Raw genomic sequence first — 12,109 nt, forward strand, 5'->3', positions numbered from 1 at the left:
GCTCTCTGCTGTCCTCTCTTCGCTCTCTGCTGTCCTCTCTTCGCTCTCTGCTGTCCTCTCTTCGCTCTCCGCTGTCCTCTCTTCGCTCTCTGCTGTCCGCTCTCTGCTGTCCTCTCTTCGCTCTCTGCTGTCCTCTCTTCGCTCTCTGCTGTCCTCTCTCTGCTGTCCGCTCTCTGCTGTCCTCTCTTCGCTCTCTGCTGTCTGCTCTCTGCTGTCCTCTCTTCGCTCTCTGCTGTCCTCTCTTCGCTCTCTGCTGTCCTCTCTCTGCTGTCCTCTCCCTGCTGTCCTCTCTCTGCTGTCCGCTCTCTGCTGTCCGCTCTCTGCTGTCCTCTCTTCGCTCTCTGCTGTCCGCTCTCTGCTGTCCTCTCTTCGCTCTCTGCTGTCCGCTCTCTGCTGTCCTCTCTTCGCTCTCTGCTGTCCTCTCTTCGCTCTCTGCTGTCCGCTCTACGCTCTCTGCTGTCCGCTCTACGCTCTCTGCTGTCCGCTCTACGCTCTCTGCTGTCCTCTCTTTGCTCTCTGCTGTCCTCTCTTCGCTGTCCTCTCTTCGCTCTCTGCTGTCCGCTCTCCGCTGTCCTCTCTTCGCTCTCTGCTGTCCTCTCTCTGCTGTCCTCTCTTCGCTCTCGGCTGTCCGCTCTCTGCTGTCTGCTCTTCGCTCTCTGCTGTCCTCTCTCTGCTATCCTCTCTTCGCTCTCTGCTGTCCTCTCTTCGCTCTCTGCTGTCCTCTCTTCGCTCTCTGCTGTCCTCTCTTCGCTCTCTGCTGTCCTCTCTTCGCTCTCTGCTGTCCTCTCTTCGCCCTCTGCTGTCCTCTCTTCGCCCTCTGCTGTCCGCTCTCCGCTGTCCTCTCTTCGCTCTCTGCTGTCCTCTCTCTGCTGTCCGCTCTCTGCTGTCCTCTCTCCGCTCTCTGCTGTCCTCTCTCCGCTCTCTGCTGTCCTCTCTTCGCTCTCTGCTGTCCTCTCTTCGCTCTCTGCTGTCCTCTCTCTGCTGTCCTCTCTCTGCTGTCCTCTCTTCGCTCTCTGCTGTCCGCCCTCTGCTGTCCGCTCTCCGCTGTCCTCTCTTCGCTCTCTGCTGTCCTCTCTCCGCTGTCCTCTCTTCGCTCTCTGCTATCCGCTCTCTGCTGTCCTCTCTTCGCTCTCTGCTGTCCGCTCTTCGCTCTCCGCTGTCCTCTCTTCGCTCTCCGCTGTCCTCTCTTCGCCCTCTGCTGTCCTCTCTTCGCTCTCCGCTGTCCTCTCTTCGCCCTCTGCTGTCCTCTCTTCGCCCTCTGCTGTCCTCTCTTCGCCCTCTGCTGTCCGCTCTCCGCTGTCCTCTCTTCGCTCTCTGCTGTCCTCTCTCTGCTGTCCTCTCTTCGCTCTCTGCTGTCCTCTCTCTGCTGTCCGCTCTCTGCTGTCCTCTCTTTGCTCTCTGCTGTCCTCTCTCTGCTCTCTGCTGTCCGCTCTCTGCTGTCCTCTCTTCGCTCTCTGCTGTCTGCTCTTCGCTCTCTGCTGTCCTCTCTCTGCTATCCTCTCTTCGCTCTCTGCTGTCCTCTCTTCGCTCTCTGCTGTCCTCTCTCTGCTGTCCTCTCTTCGCTCTCTGCTGTCCTCTCTTCGCTCTCTGCTGTCCTCTCTTCGCCCTCTGCTGTCCTCTCTTCGCCCTCTGCTGTCCGCTCTCCGCTGTCCTCTCTTCGCTCTCTGCTGTCCTCTCTCCGCTGTCCTCTCTTCGCTCTCTGCTGTCCGCTCTCTGCTGTCCTCTCTCCGCTCTCTGCTGTCCTCTCTCCGCTCTCTGCTGTCCTCTCTTCGCTCTCTGCTGTCCTCTCTTCGCTCTCTGCTGTCCTCTCTTCGCTCTCTGCTGTCCTCTCTCTGCTGTCCTCTATTCGCTCTCTGCTGTCCGCCCTCTGCTGTCCGCTCTCCGCTGTCCTCTCTTCGCTCTCTGCTGTCCTCTCTCCGCTGTCCTCTCTTCGCTCTCTGCTGTCCGCTCTCTGCTGTCCTCTCTTCGCTCTCTGCTGTCCTCTCTTCGCTCTCTGCTGTCCGCTCTTCGCTCTCCGCTGTCCTCTCTTCGCTCTCCGCTGTCCTCTCTTCGCTCTCCGCTGTCCTCTCTTCGCTCTCCGCTGTCCTCTCTTCGCCCTCTGCTGTCCTCTCTTCGCCCTCTGCTGTCCTCTCTTCGCCCTCTGCTGTCCGCTCTCCGCTGTCCTCTCTTCGCTCTCTGCTGTCCTCTCTCTGCTGTCCTCTCTTCGCTCTCTGCTGTCCTCTCTCTGCTGTCCGCTCTCTGCTGTCCTCTCTTTGCTCTCTGCTGTCCTCTCTCTGCTCTCTGCTGTCCGCTCTCTGCTGTCCTCTCTTCGCTCTCTGCTGTCCTCTCTCCGCTCTCTGCTGTCCTCTCTTCGCTCTCTGCTGTCCTCTCTTCGCTCTCTGCTGTCCTCTCTTCGCTCTCTGCTGTCCTCTCTTCGCCCTCTGCTGTCCTCTCTTCGCCCTCTGCTGTCCGCTCTCCGCTGTCCTCTCTTCGCTCTCTGCTGTCCTCTCTCTGCTGTCCGCTCTCTGCTGTCCTCTCTCCGCTCTCTGCTGTCCTCTCTCCGCTCTCTGCTGTCCTCTCTTCGCTCTCTGCTGTCCTCTCTTCGCTCTCTGCTGTCCTCTCTCTGCTGTCCTCTCTCTGCTGTCCTCTCTTCGCTCTCTGCTGTCCGCCCTCTGCTGTCCGCTCTCCGCTGTCCTCTCTTCGCTCTCTGCTGTCCTCTCTCCGCTGTCCTCTCTTCGCTCTCTGCTATCCGCTCTCTGCTGTCCTCTCTTCGCTCTCTGCTGTCCGCTCTTCGCTCTCCGCTGTCCTCTCTTCGCTCTCCGCTGTCCTCTCTTCGCCCTCTGCTGTCCTCTCTTCGCTCTCCGCTGTCCTCTCTTCGCCCTCTGCTGTCCTCTCTTCGCCCTCTGCTGTCCTCTCTTCGCCCTCTGCTGTCCGCTCTCCGCTGTCCTCTCTTCGCTCTCTGCTGTCCTCTCTCTGCTGTCCTCTCTTCGCTCTCTGCTGTCCTCTCTCTGCTGTCCGCTCTCTGCTGTCCTCTCTTTGCTCTCTGCTGTCCTCTCTCTGCTCTCTGCTGTCCGCTCTCTGCTGTCCTCTCTTCGCTCTCTGCTGTCTGCTCTTCGCTCTCTGCTGTCCTCTCTCTGCTATCCTCTCTTCGCTCTCTGCTGTCCTCTCTTCGCTCTCTGCTGTCCTCTCTCTGCTGTCCTCTCTTCGCTCTCTGCTGTCCTCTCTTCGCTCTCTGCTGTCCTCTCTTCGCCCTCTGCTGTCCTCTCTTCGCCCTCTGCTGTCCGCTCTCCGCTGTCCTCTCTTCGCTCTCTGCTGTCCTCTCTCCGCTGTCCTCTCTTCGCTCTCTGCTGTCCGCTCTCTGCTGTCCTCTCTCCGCTCTCTGCTGTCCTCTCTCCGCTCTCTGCTGTCCTCTCTCCGCTCTCTGCTGTCCTCTCTTCGCTCTCTGCTGTCCTCTCTTCGCTCTCTGCTGTCCTCTCTCTGCTGTCCTCTCTCTGCTGTCCTCTATTCGCTCTCTGCTGTCCGCCCTCTGCTGTCCGCTCTCCGCTGTCCTCTCTTCGCTCTCTGCTGTCCTCTCTCCGCTGTCCTCTCTTCGCTCTCTGCTGTCCGCTCTCTGCTGTCCTCTCTTCGCTCTCTGCTGTCCTCTCTTCGCTCTCTGCTGTCCGCTCTTCGCTCTCCGCTGTCCTCTCTTCGCTCTCCGCTGTCCTCTCTTCGCCCTCTGCTGTCCTCTCTTCGCTCTCCGCTGTCCTCTCTTCGCTCTCCGCTGTCCTCTCTTCGCCCTCTGCTGTCCTCTCTTCGCCCTCTGCTGTCCTCTCTTCGCCCTCTGCTGTCCGCTCTCCGCTGTCCTCTCTTCGCTCTCTGCTGTCCTCTCTCTGCTGTCCTCTCTTCGCTCTCTGCTGTCCTCTCTCTGCTGTCCGCTCTCTGCTGTCCTCTCTTTGCTCTCTGCTGTCCTCTCTCTGCTCTCTGCTGTCCGCTCTCTGCTGTCCTCTCTTCGCTCTCTGCTGTCCTCTCTCCGCTCTCTGCTGTCCTCTCTTCGCTCTCCGCTGTCCGCTCTTCGCTCTCCGCTGTCCTCTCTTCGCTCTCCGCTGTCCTCTCTTCGCTCTCCGCTCTCTGCTGTCCGCTCTCTGCTGGCCGCTCTCCGCTCTCTGTTGTCCACTCTCTGCTGGCCGCTCTCAGCTCTCTGCTGCCTGCTCTCTGCTGTCCGCTCTCCATTGTCCGCTCTTCACTCTCTGCTGTCCTCTCTTCGCTCTCTGCTGTCCTCTCTTCTGCTCTCCGCCGTCCACTCTCTGCTGTCCTCTCTCCGCTCTCTGCTGTCCGCTTTCTGCTGTCCGCTCTTCGCTCTCTGCTGTCCGCTCTTCACTCTCTACTGTCCGCTCTCTGCTGTCCGCTGTCTCCTCTCCGCTGTCCGCTCTTCGCTCTCTGCTGTCTGCTCTTCGCTCTCTGCTGTCCACTGTCCGCTCTCTGCTGTCCTCTCTCTGCTGTCTTCTCTTCGCTCTCTGCTGTCCTCTCTTCACCCTCTGCTGTCCGCTCTTCGCTCTCCGCTGTCCTCTCTTTGCTCTCCGCTGTCCTCTCTTCGCTCTCCGCTCTCTGCTGTCCGCTCTCTGCTGGCCGCTCTCCGCTCTCTGTTGTCCGCTCTCTGCTGGCCGCTCTCCGCTCTCTGTTGTCCACTCTCTGCTGGCCGCTCTTCACTCTCTGCTGCCTGCTCTCTGCTGTCCGCTCTCCACTGGCTGCTCTTCACTCTCTGCTGTCCTCTCTTCGCTCTCTGCTGTCCTCTCTTCGCTCTCTGCTGTCCTCTCTTCGCTCTCTGCTGTCCTCTCTTCGCCCTCTGCTGTCCTCTCTTCGCCCTCTGCTGTCCGCTCTCCGCTGTCCTCTCTTCGCTCTCTGCTGTCCTCTCTCTGCTGTCCTCTCTTCGCTCTCTGCTGTCCTCTCTCTGCTGTCCGCTCTCTGCTGTCCTCTCTTTGCTCTCTGCTGTCCTCTCTCTGCTCTCTGCTGTCCTCTCTCTGCTCTCTGCTGTCCGCTCTCTGCTGTCCTCTCTTCGCTCTCTGCTGTCCTCTCTCCGCTCTCTGCTGTCCTCTCTTCGCTCTCCGCTGTCCGCTCTTCGCTCTCCGCTGTCCGCTCTCCGCTCTCCGCTGTCCTCTCTTCGCTCTCCGCTCTCCGCTGTCCTCTCTTCGCTCTCCGCTGTCCTCTCTTTGCTCTCCGCTGTCCTCTCTTCGCTCTCCGCTCTCTGCTGTCCGCTCTCTGCTGGCCGCTCTCCGCTCTCTGTTGTCCGCTCTCTGCTGGCCGCTCTCCGCTCTCTGTTGTCCACTCTCTGCTGGCCGCTCTTCACTCTCTGCTGCCTGCTCTCTGCTGTCCGCTCTCCACTGGCTGCTCTTCGCTCTCTGCTGTCCTCTCTTCGCTCTCCGCTGTCCTCTCTTCGCTCTCCGCTGTCCTCTCTTCGCTCTCCGCTGTCCTCTCTTCGCCCTCTGCTGTCCTCTCTTCGCCCTCTGCTGTCCTCTCTCCGCTCTCTGTTGTCCTCTCTCCGCTCTCTGTTGTCCACTCTCTGCTGGCCGCTCTCCGCTCTCTGCTGCCTGCTCTCTGCTGTCCGCTCTCCATTGTCCGCTCTTCACTCTCTGCTGTCCTCTCTTCGCTCTCTGCTGTCCTCTCTTCTGCTCTCCGCCGTCCACTCTCTGCTGTCCTCTCTCCGCTCTCTGCTGTCCGCTTTCTGCTGTCCGCTCTTCGCTCTCTGCTGTCCGCTCTTCACTCTCTACTGTCCGCTCTCTGCTGTCCGCTGTCTCCTCTCCGCTGTCCGCTCTTCGCTCTCTGCTGTCTGCTCTTCGCTCTCTGCTGTCCACTGTCCGCTCTCTGCTGTCCTCTCTCTGCTGTCTTCTCTTCGCTCTCTGCTGTCCTCTCTTCACCCTCTGCTGTCCGCTCTTCGCTCTCCGCTGTCCTCTCTTTGCTCTCCGCTGTCCTCTCTTCGCTCTCCGCTCTCTGCTGTCCGCTCTCTGCTGGCCGCTCTCCGCTCTCTGTTGTCCGCTCTCTGCTGGCCGCTCTCCGCTCTCTGTTGTCCACTCTCTGCTGGCCGCTCTTCACTCTCTGCTGCCTGCTCTCTGCTGTCCGCTCTCCACTGGCTGCTCTTCACTCTCTGCTGTCCTCTCTTCGCTCTCCGCTGTCCTCTCTTCGCTCTCCGCTGTCCTCTCTTCGCTCTCCGCTGTCCTCTCTTCGCCCTCTGCTGTCCTCTCTTCGCCCTCTGCTGTCCGCTCTCCGCTGTCCTCTCTTCGCTCTCTGCTGTCCTCTCTCTGCTGTCCTCTCTTCGCTCTCTGCTGTCCTCTCTCTGCTGTCCGCTCTCTGCTGTCCTCTCTTTGCTCTCTGCTGTCCTCTCTCTGCTCTCTGCTGTCCGCTCTCTGCTGTCCTCTCTTCGCTCTCTGCTGTCCTCTCTCCGCTCTCTGCTGTCCGCTCTTCGCTCTCCGCTGTCCGCTCTTCGCTCTCCGCTGTCCTCTCTTCGCTCTCCGCTGTCCTCTCTTCGCTCTCCGCTCTCTGCTGTCCGCTCTCTGCTGGCCGCTCTCCGCTCTCTGTTGTCCACTCTCTGCTGGCCGCTCTCCGCTCTCTGGTGCCTGCTCTCTGCTGTCCGCTCTCCATTGTCCGCTCTTCGCTCTCTGCTGTCCTCTCTTCTGCTCTCCGCCGTCCACTCTCTGCTGTCCTCTCTCCGCTCTCTGCTGTCCGCTTTCTGCTGTCCGCTCTTCGCTCTCTGCTGTCCGCTCTTCACTCTCTACTGTCCGCTCTCTGCTGTCCGCTGTCTCCTCTCCGCTGTCCGCTCTTCGCTCTCTGCTGTCTGCTCTTCGCTCTCTGCTGTCCACTGTCCGCTCTCTGCTGTCCTCTCTCTGCTGTCTTCTCTTCGCTCTCTGCTGTCCTCTCTTCGCCCTCTGCTGTCCGCTCTTCGCTCTCCGCTGTCCTCTCTTTGCTCTCCGCTGTCCTCTCTTCGCTCTCCGCTCTCTGCTGTCCGCTCTCTGCTGGCCGCTCTCTGTTGTCCACTCTCTGCTGGCCGCTCTCCGCTCTCTGTTGTCCACTTTCTGCTGGCCGCTCTTCACTCTCTGCTGCCTGCTCTCTGCTGTCCGCTCTACACTGGCCGCTCTTCACTCTCTGCTGTCCTCTCTTCGCTCTCTGCTTTCCTCTCTTCTGCTCTCCGCCGTCCACTCTCTGCTGTCCTCTCTCCGCTCTCTGCTGTCCGCTTTCTGCTGTCCGCTCTTCGCTCTCTGCTGTTCGCTCTTCACTCTCTACTGTCCGCTCTCTGCTGTCCGCTGTCTCCTCTCCGCTGTCCGCTCTTCGCTCTCTGCTGTCTGCTCTTCGCTCTCTGCTGTCCACTGTCCGCTCTCTGCTGTCCTCTCTCTGCTGTCTTCTCTTCGCTCTCTGCTGTCCTCTCTTCGCCCTCTGCTGTCCTCTCTTCGCCCTCTGCTGTCCGCTCTCCGCTGTCCTCTCTTCGCTCTCTGCTGTCCTCTCTCCGCTGTCCTCTCTTCGCTCTCTGCTGTCCGCTCTCTGCTGTCCTCTCTTCGCTCTCTGCTGTCCTCTCTTCGCTCTCTGCTGTCCTCTTTCTGCTCTCTGCTGTCCTCTCTCCGCTCTCTGCTGTCCTCTCTCCGCTCTCTGCTGTCCTCTCTTCGCTCTCTGCTGTCCTCTCTTCGCTCTCTGCTGTCCTCTTTTCGCTCTCTGCTGTCCGCTCTCTGCTGTCCTCTCTTCGCCCTCTGCTGTCCTCTCTTCGCCCTCTGCTGTCCGCTCTCCGCTGTCCTCTCTTCGCTCTCTGCTGTCCTCTCTCTGCTGTCCTCTCTTCGCTCTCTGCTGGCCGCTCTCTGCTGTCCGCTCTCTGCTGTCCTCTCTTCGCCCTCTGCTGTCCGCTCTCCGCTGTCCTCTCTTCGCTCTCTGCTGTCCTCTCTCTGCTGTCCTCTCTTCGCTCTCTGCTGGCCGCTCTCTGCTCTCTGCTGGCCGCTCTCCGCTGGCCTCTCTTCACTCTCGGTTGTCCGCTCTCTGCTGTCCTCTCTCCGCTCTCTGCTGTCCGCTCTTCGCTCTCTACTGTCCGCTCTCTGCTCTCTGCTCTCCGCTGTCCACTCTCTGCTCTCCGCCGTCCGCTCTCTGCTGTCCGCTCTCTGCTGTCCTCTCTACGCTCTCCGCTGTCCTCTCTTCGCTCTCTGCTGTCCTCTCTCTGCTGTCCTCTCTTCGCTCTCCGCTGTCCTCTCTTCGCTCTCTGCTGTCCTCTCTCTGCTGTCCTCTCTTCGCTCTCTGCTGTCCTCTCTTCGCTCTCTGCTGTCCTCTCTCTGCTCTCTGCTGTCCTCTCTTCGCTCTCTGCTGTCCTCCGCTCTCTGCTGTCCTCTCTTCGCTCTCTGCTGTCCTCTCTTTACTCTCTTTTGTCCACTCTCTGCTGTCCTCTCTCCGCTCTCTGCTGTCCGCTCTTTGCTCTCTGCTGTCCGCTCTTTGCTCTCCGCTGTCCTCTCTTCGCTCTCCGCTGTCCTCTCTTCGCTCTCCGCTGTCCGCTCTTCGCTCTCCGCTGTCCTCTCTTCGCTCTCCGCTGTCCTCTCTTCGCTCTCCGCTCTCTGCTGTCCGCTCTCTGCTGGCCGCTCTCCGCTCTCTGTTGTCCACTCTCTGCTGGCCGCTTTCCGCTCTCTGTTGTCCACTCTCTGCTGGCCGCTTTCCGCTCTCTGTTGTCCACTCTCTGCTGGCCGCTCTCCGCTCTCTGTTGTCCACTCTCTGCTGGCCGCTCTTCACTCTCTGCTGCCTGCTCTCTGCTGTCCGCTCTCCACTGTCCGCTCTTCACTCTCTGCTGTCCTCTCTTCGCTCTCTGCTGTCCGCTCTCTGCTCTCTGCTGGCCGCTCTCCGCTGTCCTCTCTTCACTCTCTGTTGTCCGCTCTCTGCTGTCCGCTCTTCACTCTCTGCTCTCTACTGGCCGCTCTCTGCTGGCCACTCTTCACTCTCTGTTGTCCGCTCTTTGCTGTCCGCTCTTCACTCTGTGCTCTCTGCTGGCCGCTCTCCGCTGTCCTCTCTTCACTCTCTGTTGTCCGCTCTCTGCTGTCCGCTCTTCACTCTCTGCTCTCTGCTGGCCGCTCTCTGCTGGCCGCTCTCCACTGTCCACTCTTCACTCTCTGCTGTCAGCTCTTCACTCTCTGTTGTCCACTCTCTGCTGGCTGCTCTTCACTCTCTGCTGTCTGCTCTCTGCTGGCCGCTCTCCACTGTCCTCTCTTCGCTCTCTGCTGTCCGCTCTTCGCTCTCCTGCTGTCCGCTCTCTGCTCTCTGCTGCCCGCTCTCTGCTCTCCGCCGTCCACTCTCTGCTGTCCTCTCTCCGCTCTCTGCTGTCCGCTTTCTGCTGTCCTCTCTTCGCTCTCTGCTGTCCGCTCTCTGCTGTCCTCTCTTCGCTCTCTGCTGTCCGCTCTCTGCTGTCCTCTCTTCGCTCTCTGCTGTCCTCTCTCTGCTGTCCTCTCTTCGCTCTCTGCTGTCCTCTCTTCGCTCTCTGCTGTCCTCTCTTCGCCCTCTGCTGTCCGCTCTCTGCTGGCCGCTCTCCGCTCTCTGTTGTCCACTCTCTGCTGGCCGCTTTCCGCTCTCTGTTGTCCACTCTCTGCTGGCCGCTTTCCGCTCTCTGTTGTCCACTCTCTGCTGGCCGCTTTCCGCTCTCTGTTGTCCACTCTCTGCTGGCCGCTCTCCGCTCTCTGTTGTCCACTCTCTGCTGGCCGCTCTTCACTCTCTGCTGCCTGCTCTCTGCTGTCCGCTCTCCACTGTCCGCTCTTCACTCTCTGCTGTCCTCTCTTCGCTCTCTGCTGTCCGCTCTCTGCTGGCCGCTCTCCACTGTCCTCTCTTCGCTCTCTGTTGTCCGCTCTCTGCTGGCAGCTCTTCACTCTCTGCTGTCCGCTCTCTGCTGTCCGCTCTTCACTCTCTGTTGTCCACTCTCTGCTGTCCGCTCTTCACTCTCTGCTGTCCGCTCTCTTCTGGCCGCTCTCCACTGTCCGCTCTTCACTCTCTGCTGTCCGCTCATCGCTCTCTGCTGTCCACTGTCCACTGTTCACTCAGACATGCGTCACTCCTCAGCAGGTCAGCCTCAGTGAGCGAAGCATGTTTGGCGTGTGTAGTAGCGTGTGAGGTGTGTGTGTGTATTGTGACGTGTGTGAGGCGCATGTATTAGCGTGTGTGTGAGGCATGTAATAGCGATCAGATGGAAGCCGCTCTGAAAGGTTCATCAGGGTAAAGCAGTTCAGGGCTGTAGTTTATAAACAGCTCAGTCTGGCGTTATTGTGGGGTTTGAACAGAGAGAAGCGTCAGCCTGCAGTGATTTCTGGGTAAATTCCAACACCCTTCACCTCAGCTCACACGGTAACAGAACAGCCCCTTAAGGTGGCGCTGGAGAGCCAGACGGGAGACCAGGCCTGTGATGGTTCTGTGTTGATCAGTTAGCGGGAGAGCTGATCAGTGCTTGTTTTGTGGTTGTGTTCGTTAATCAGGCGTTTGTGCGTCAGTTGGGATGTAAGCCGAGTCGGTCAGGCTGCTTTATCGTGAAATAGCTCATTTGTAACATTGAAGGTAAAACAGTGAAGTACGATTCTTCCAGGACTATTCAAGGATGGACGTTTTGGTCCAAATCCTTCTCAAAACCACCGTAAAGCTGTTTCTCAGGCTTCAGCCACTGTTTTCATTTAGTGTGAAGACTTTCAGCAAGAGATTATTTTCTGAACTCAAACTCTTAAACAGGCCGAGAGGAGTTTTCCAGCAGGGTGTCCTTCACAGTGCGAGTACAGCCAATCAGCCAGTCACCAGTCAGTCTGTCCACTAGAGGGCACTGCAGAGTCAAACGCTTCCGATAACAAACACAGCGACGACTGAGGAGCCGTTATAAAGTACCAACTACAGAGGAGACATAAGAGGCAGCGCTGTGGACACAGACCGATGGTGCCCCTCATGGTTTCTGGTGGTACCGCTCCGTCTCGTCCGTATCCATCAGCTTTCAGAGAACAAGTGCAAATACAGACAAAACGAGCGCAGAGTGCGGACGGAAGCCCCATTCGTATCTGTACGTCACACTGAGTTTAAATGAGCCTTAAGAGGGGGGTTTATTCCTGCTAGGGGGCGCTCCTGAGCAAAACCAGAGTGAATGGGTTCCTCAATATACAAAATCACAGCTTGTAAAACTGTTTACGTTTCAGAAAATTACACTCGTTTTCTCAGCACGTTGCTTTTGGTACCCATCCATATTTCCAGATGAAGTCACAGCTCCTCAGTGCTGTTACTGCATTAATGAGCTGGAGGAGGAGACGGAGCTGCTGGAGCAGGAGCAGCGGTGGAGCTAAGCTCTGTGTAATAAATGTGTGGAGATGAGTAAGGAGGAAGCAGTCTGTGCTGATGAGTCAGTAGCCAGAGACGTTGGGCTGTTATGTAAGAGAAAAAGGGGAAAATCGATGAGTGTCCAGCTGCGGAGAGACCGGCGGGTGGGAGGAGATTTAAAACAGGGAGACGGAGAATAAAGAGAGGATTTAAACGGAGAATAAAGAGAGAAGAACATTTACCCCACACTCACATTTTCACTGCCTCTGTGTTTTAATAGTGAGTCTGTGCTGCAGTGACAGCCTTGACTCTTCTGGAAAGGCTTTACTCTAGATGTTGAACATTGCTGTGAGGATTTGATTGAGCATTAGTGAGGTCAGGTACTGATGTTGGATGGTCAGTTCTGGGTCACTCCAGCTCATCCCAAAGGTACTGGATGGAGCTCCATAACTCCAGAGAACACAGTTCCAGTGCTGGGGGGCTTTATACCCTCTAGCCCACGGTGGGCACTGGACATTAGGATCATGTGCAGTTGATTAGCCTGACCCATTCTATTGGTCAGTGCTTTTCTATGAAGATTAAAGGTGTGTCAGTAATGAGTGACCTCAGAGTAGCTGAACTCACTCAGCCAGTGTCAAGGTCCGTCTGGATTCCTGGATGGACGGTCAGACGGACAGACACACGGTCAGAGGCTCTGGCCTCTGCGGTTCAGCTGATAGACTGTTCTGTAGTCGTACTCCTGTAGGGAACGTCTGGTCTGGTTCTGTCTGTGAGAAACTTTGATGGGGTTCTGAACACTGAGGCTGAACCCTCTTCTCTGTTCCGACAGAGAAACCCAGCTCAGGAGGTTCTAGCAGGCGCACGACTC

At 58.3% G+C, this 12,109-nt stretch overlaps 1 protein-coding gene across 3 annotated transcripts in view; it reads left to right on the forward strand.

The window, feature by feature from the left end:
- LOC108415257 (AF4/FMR2 family member 1-like) overlaps nt 1-12,109 on the forward strand; it is a 76,661-nt gene that overhangs the window by 45,532 nt on the left and 19,020 nt on the right. The gene's annotated exons all lie outside the window — the stretch shown is intronic.

The sequence above is a fragment of the Pygocentrus nattereri genome, chromosome 16 (genome assembly GCF_015220715.1).
Source record: "Pygocentrus nattereri isolate fPygNat1 chromosome 16, fPygNat1.pri, whole genome shotgun sequence".
NCBI classification, from domain to species: domain Eukaryota; kingdom Metazoa; phylum Chordata; class Actinopteri; order Characiformes; family Serrasalmidae; genus Pygocentrus; species Pygocentrus nattereri.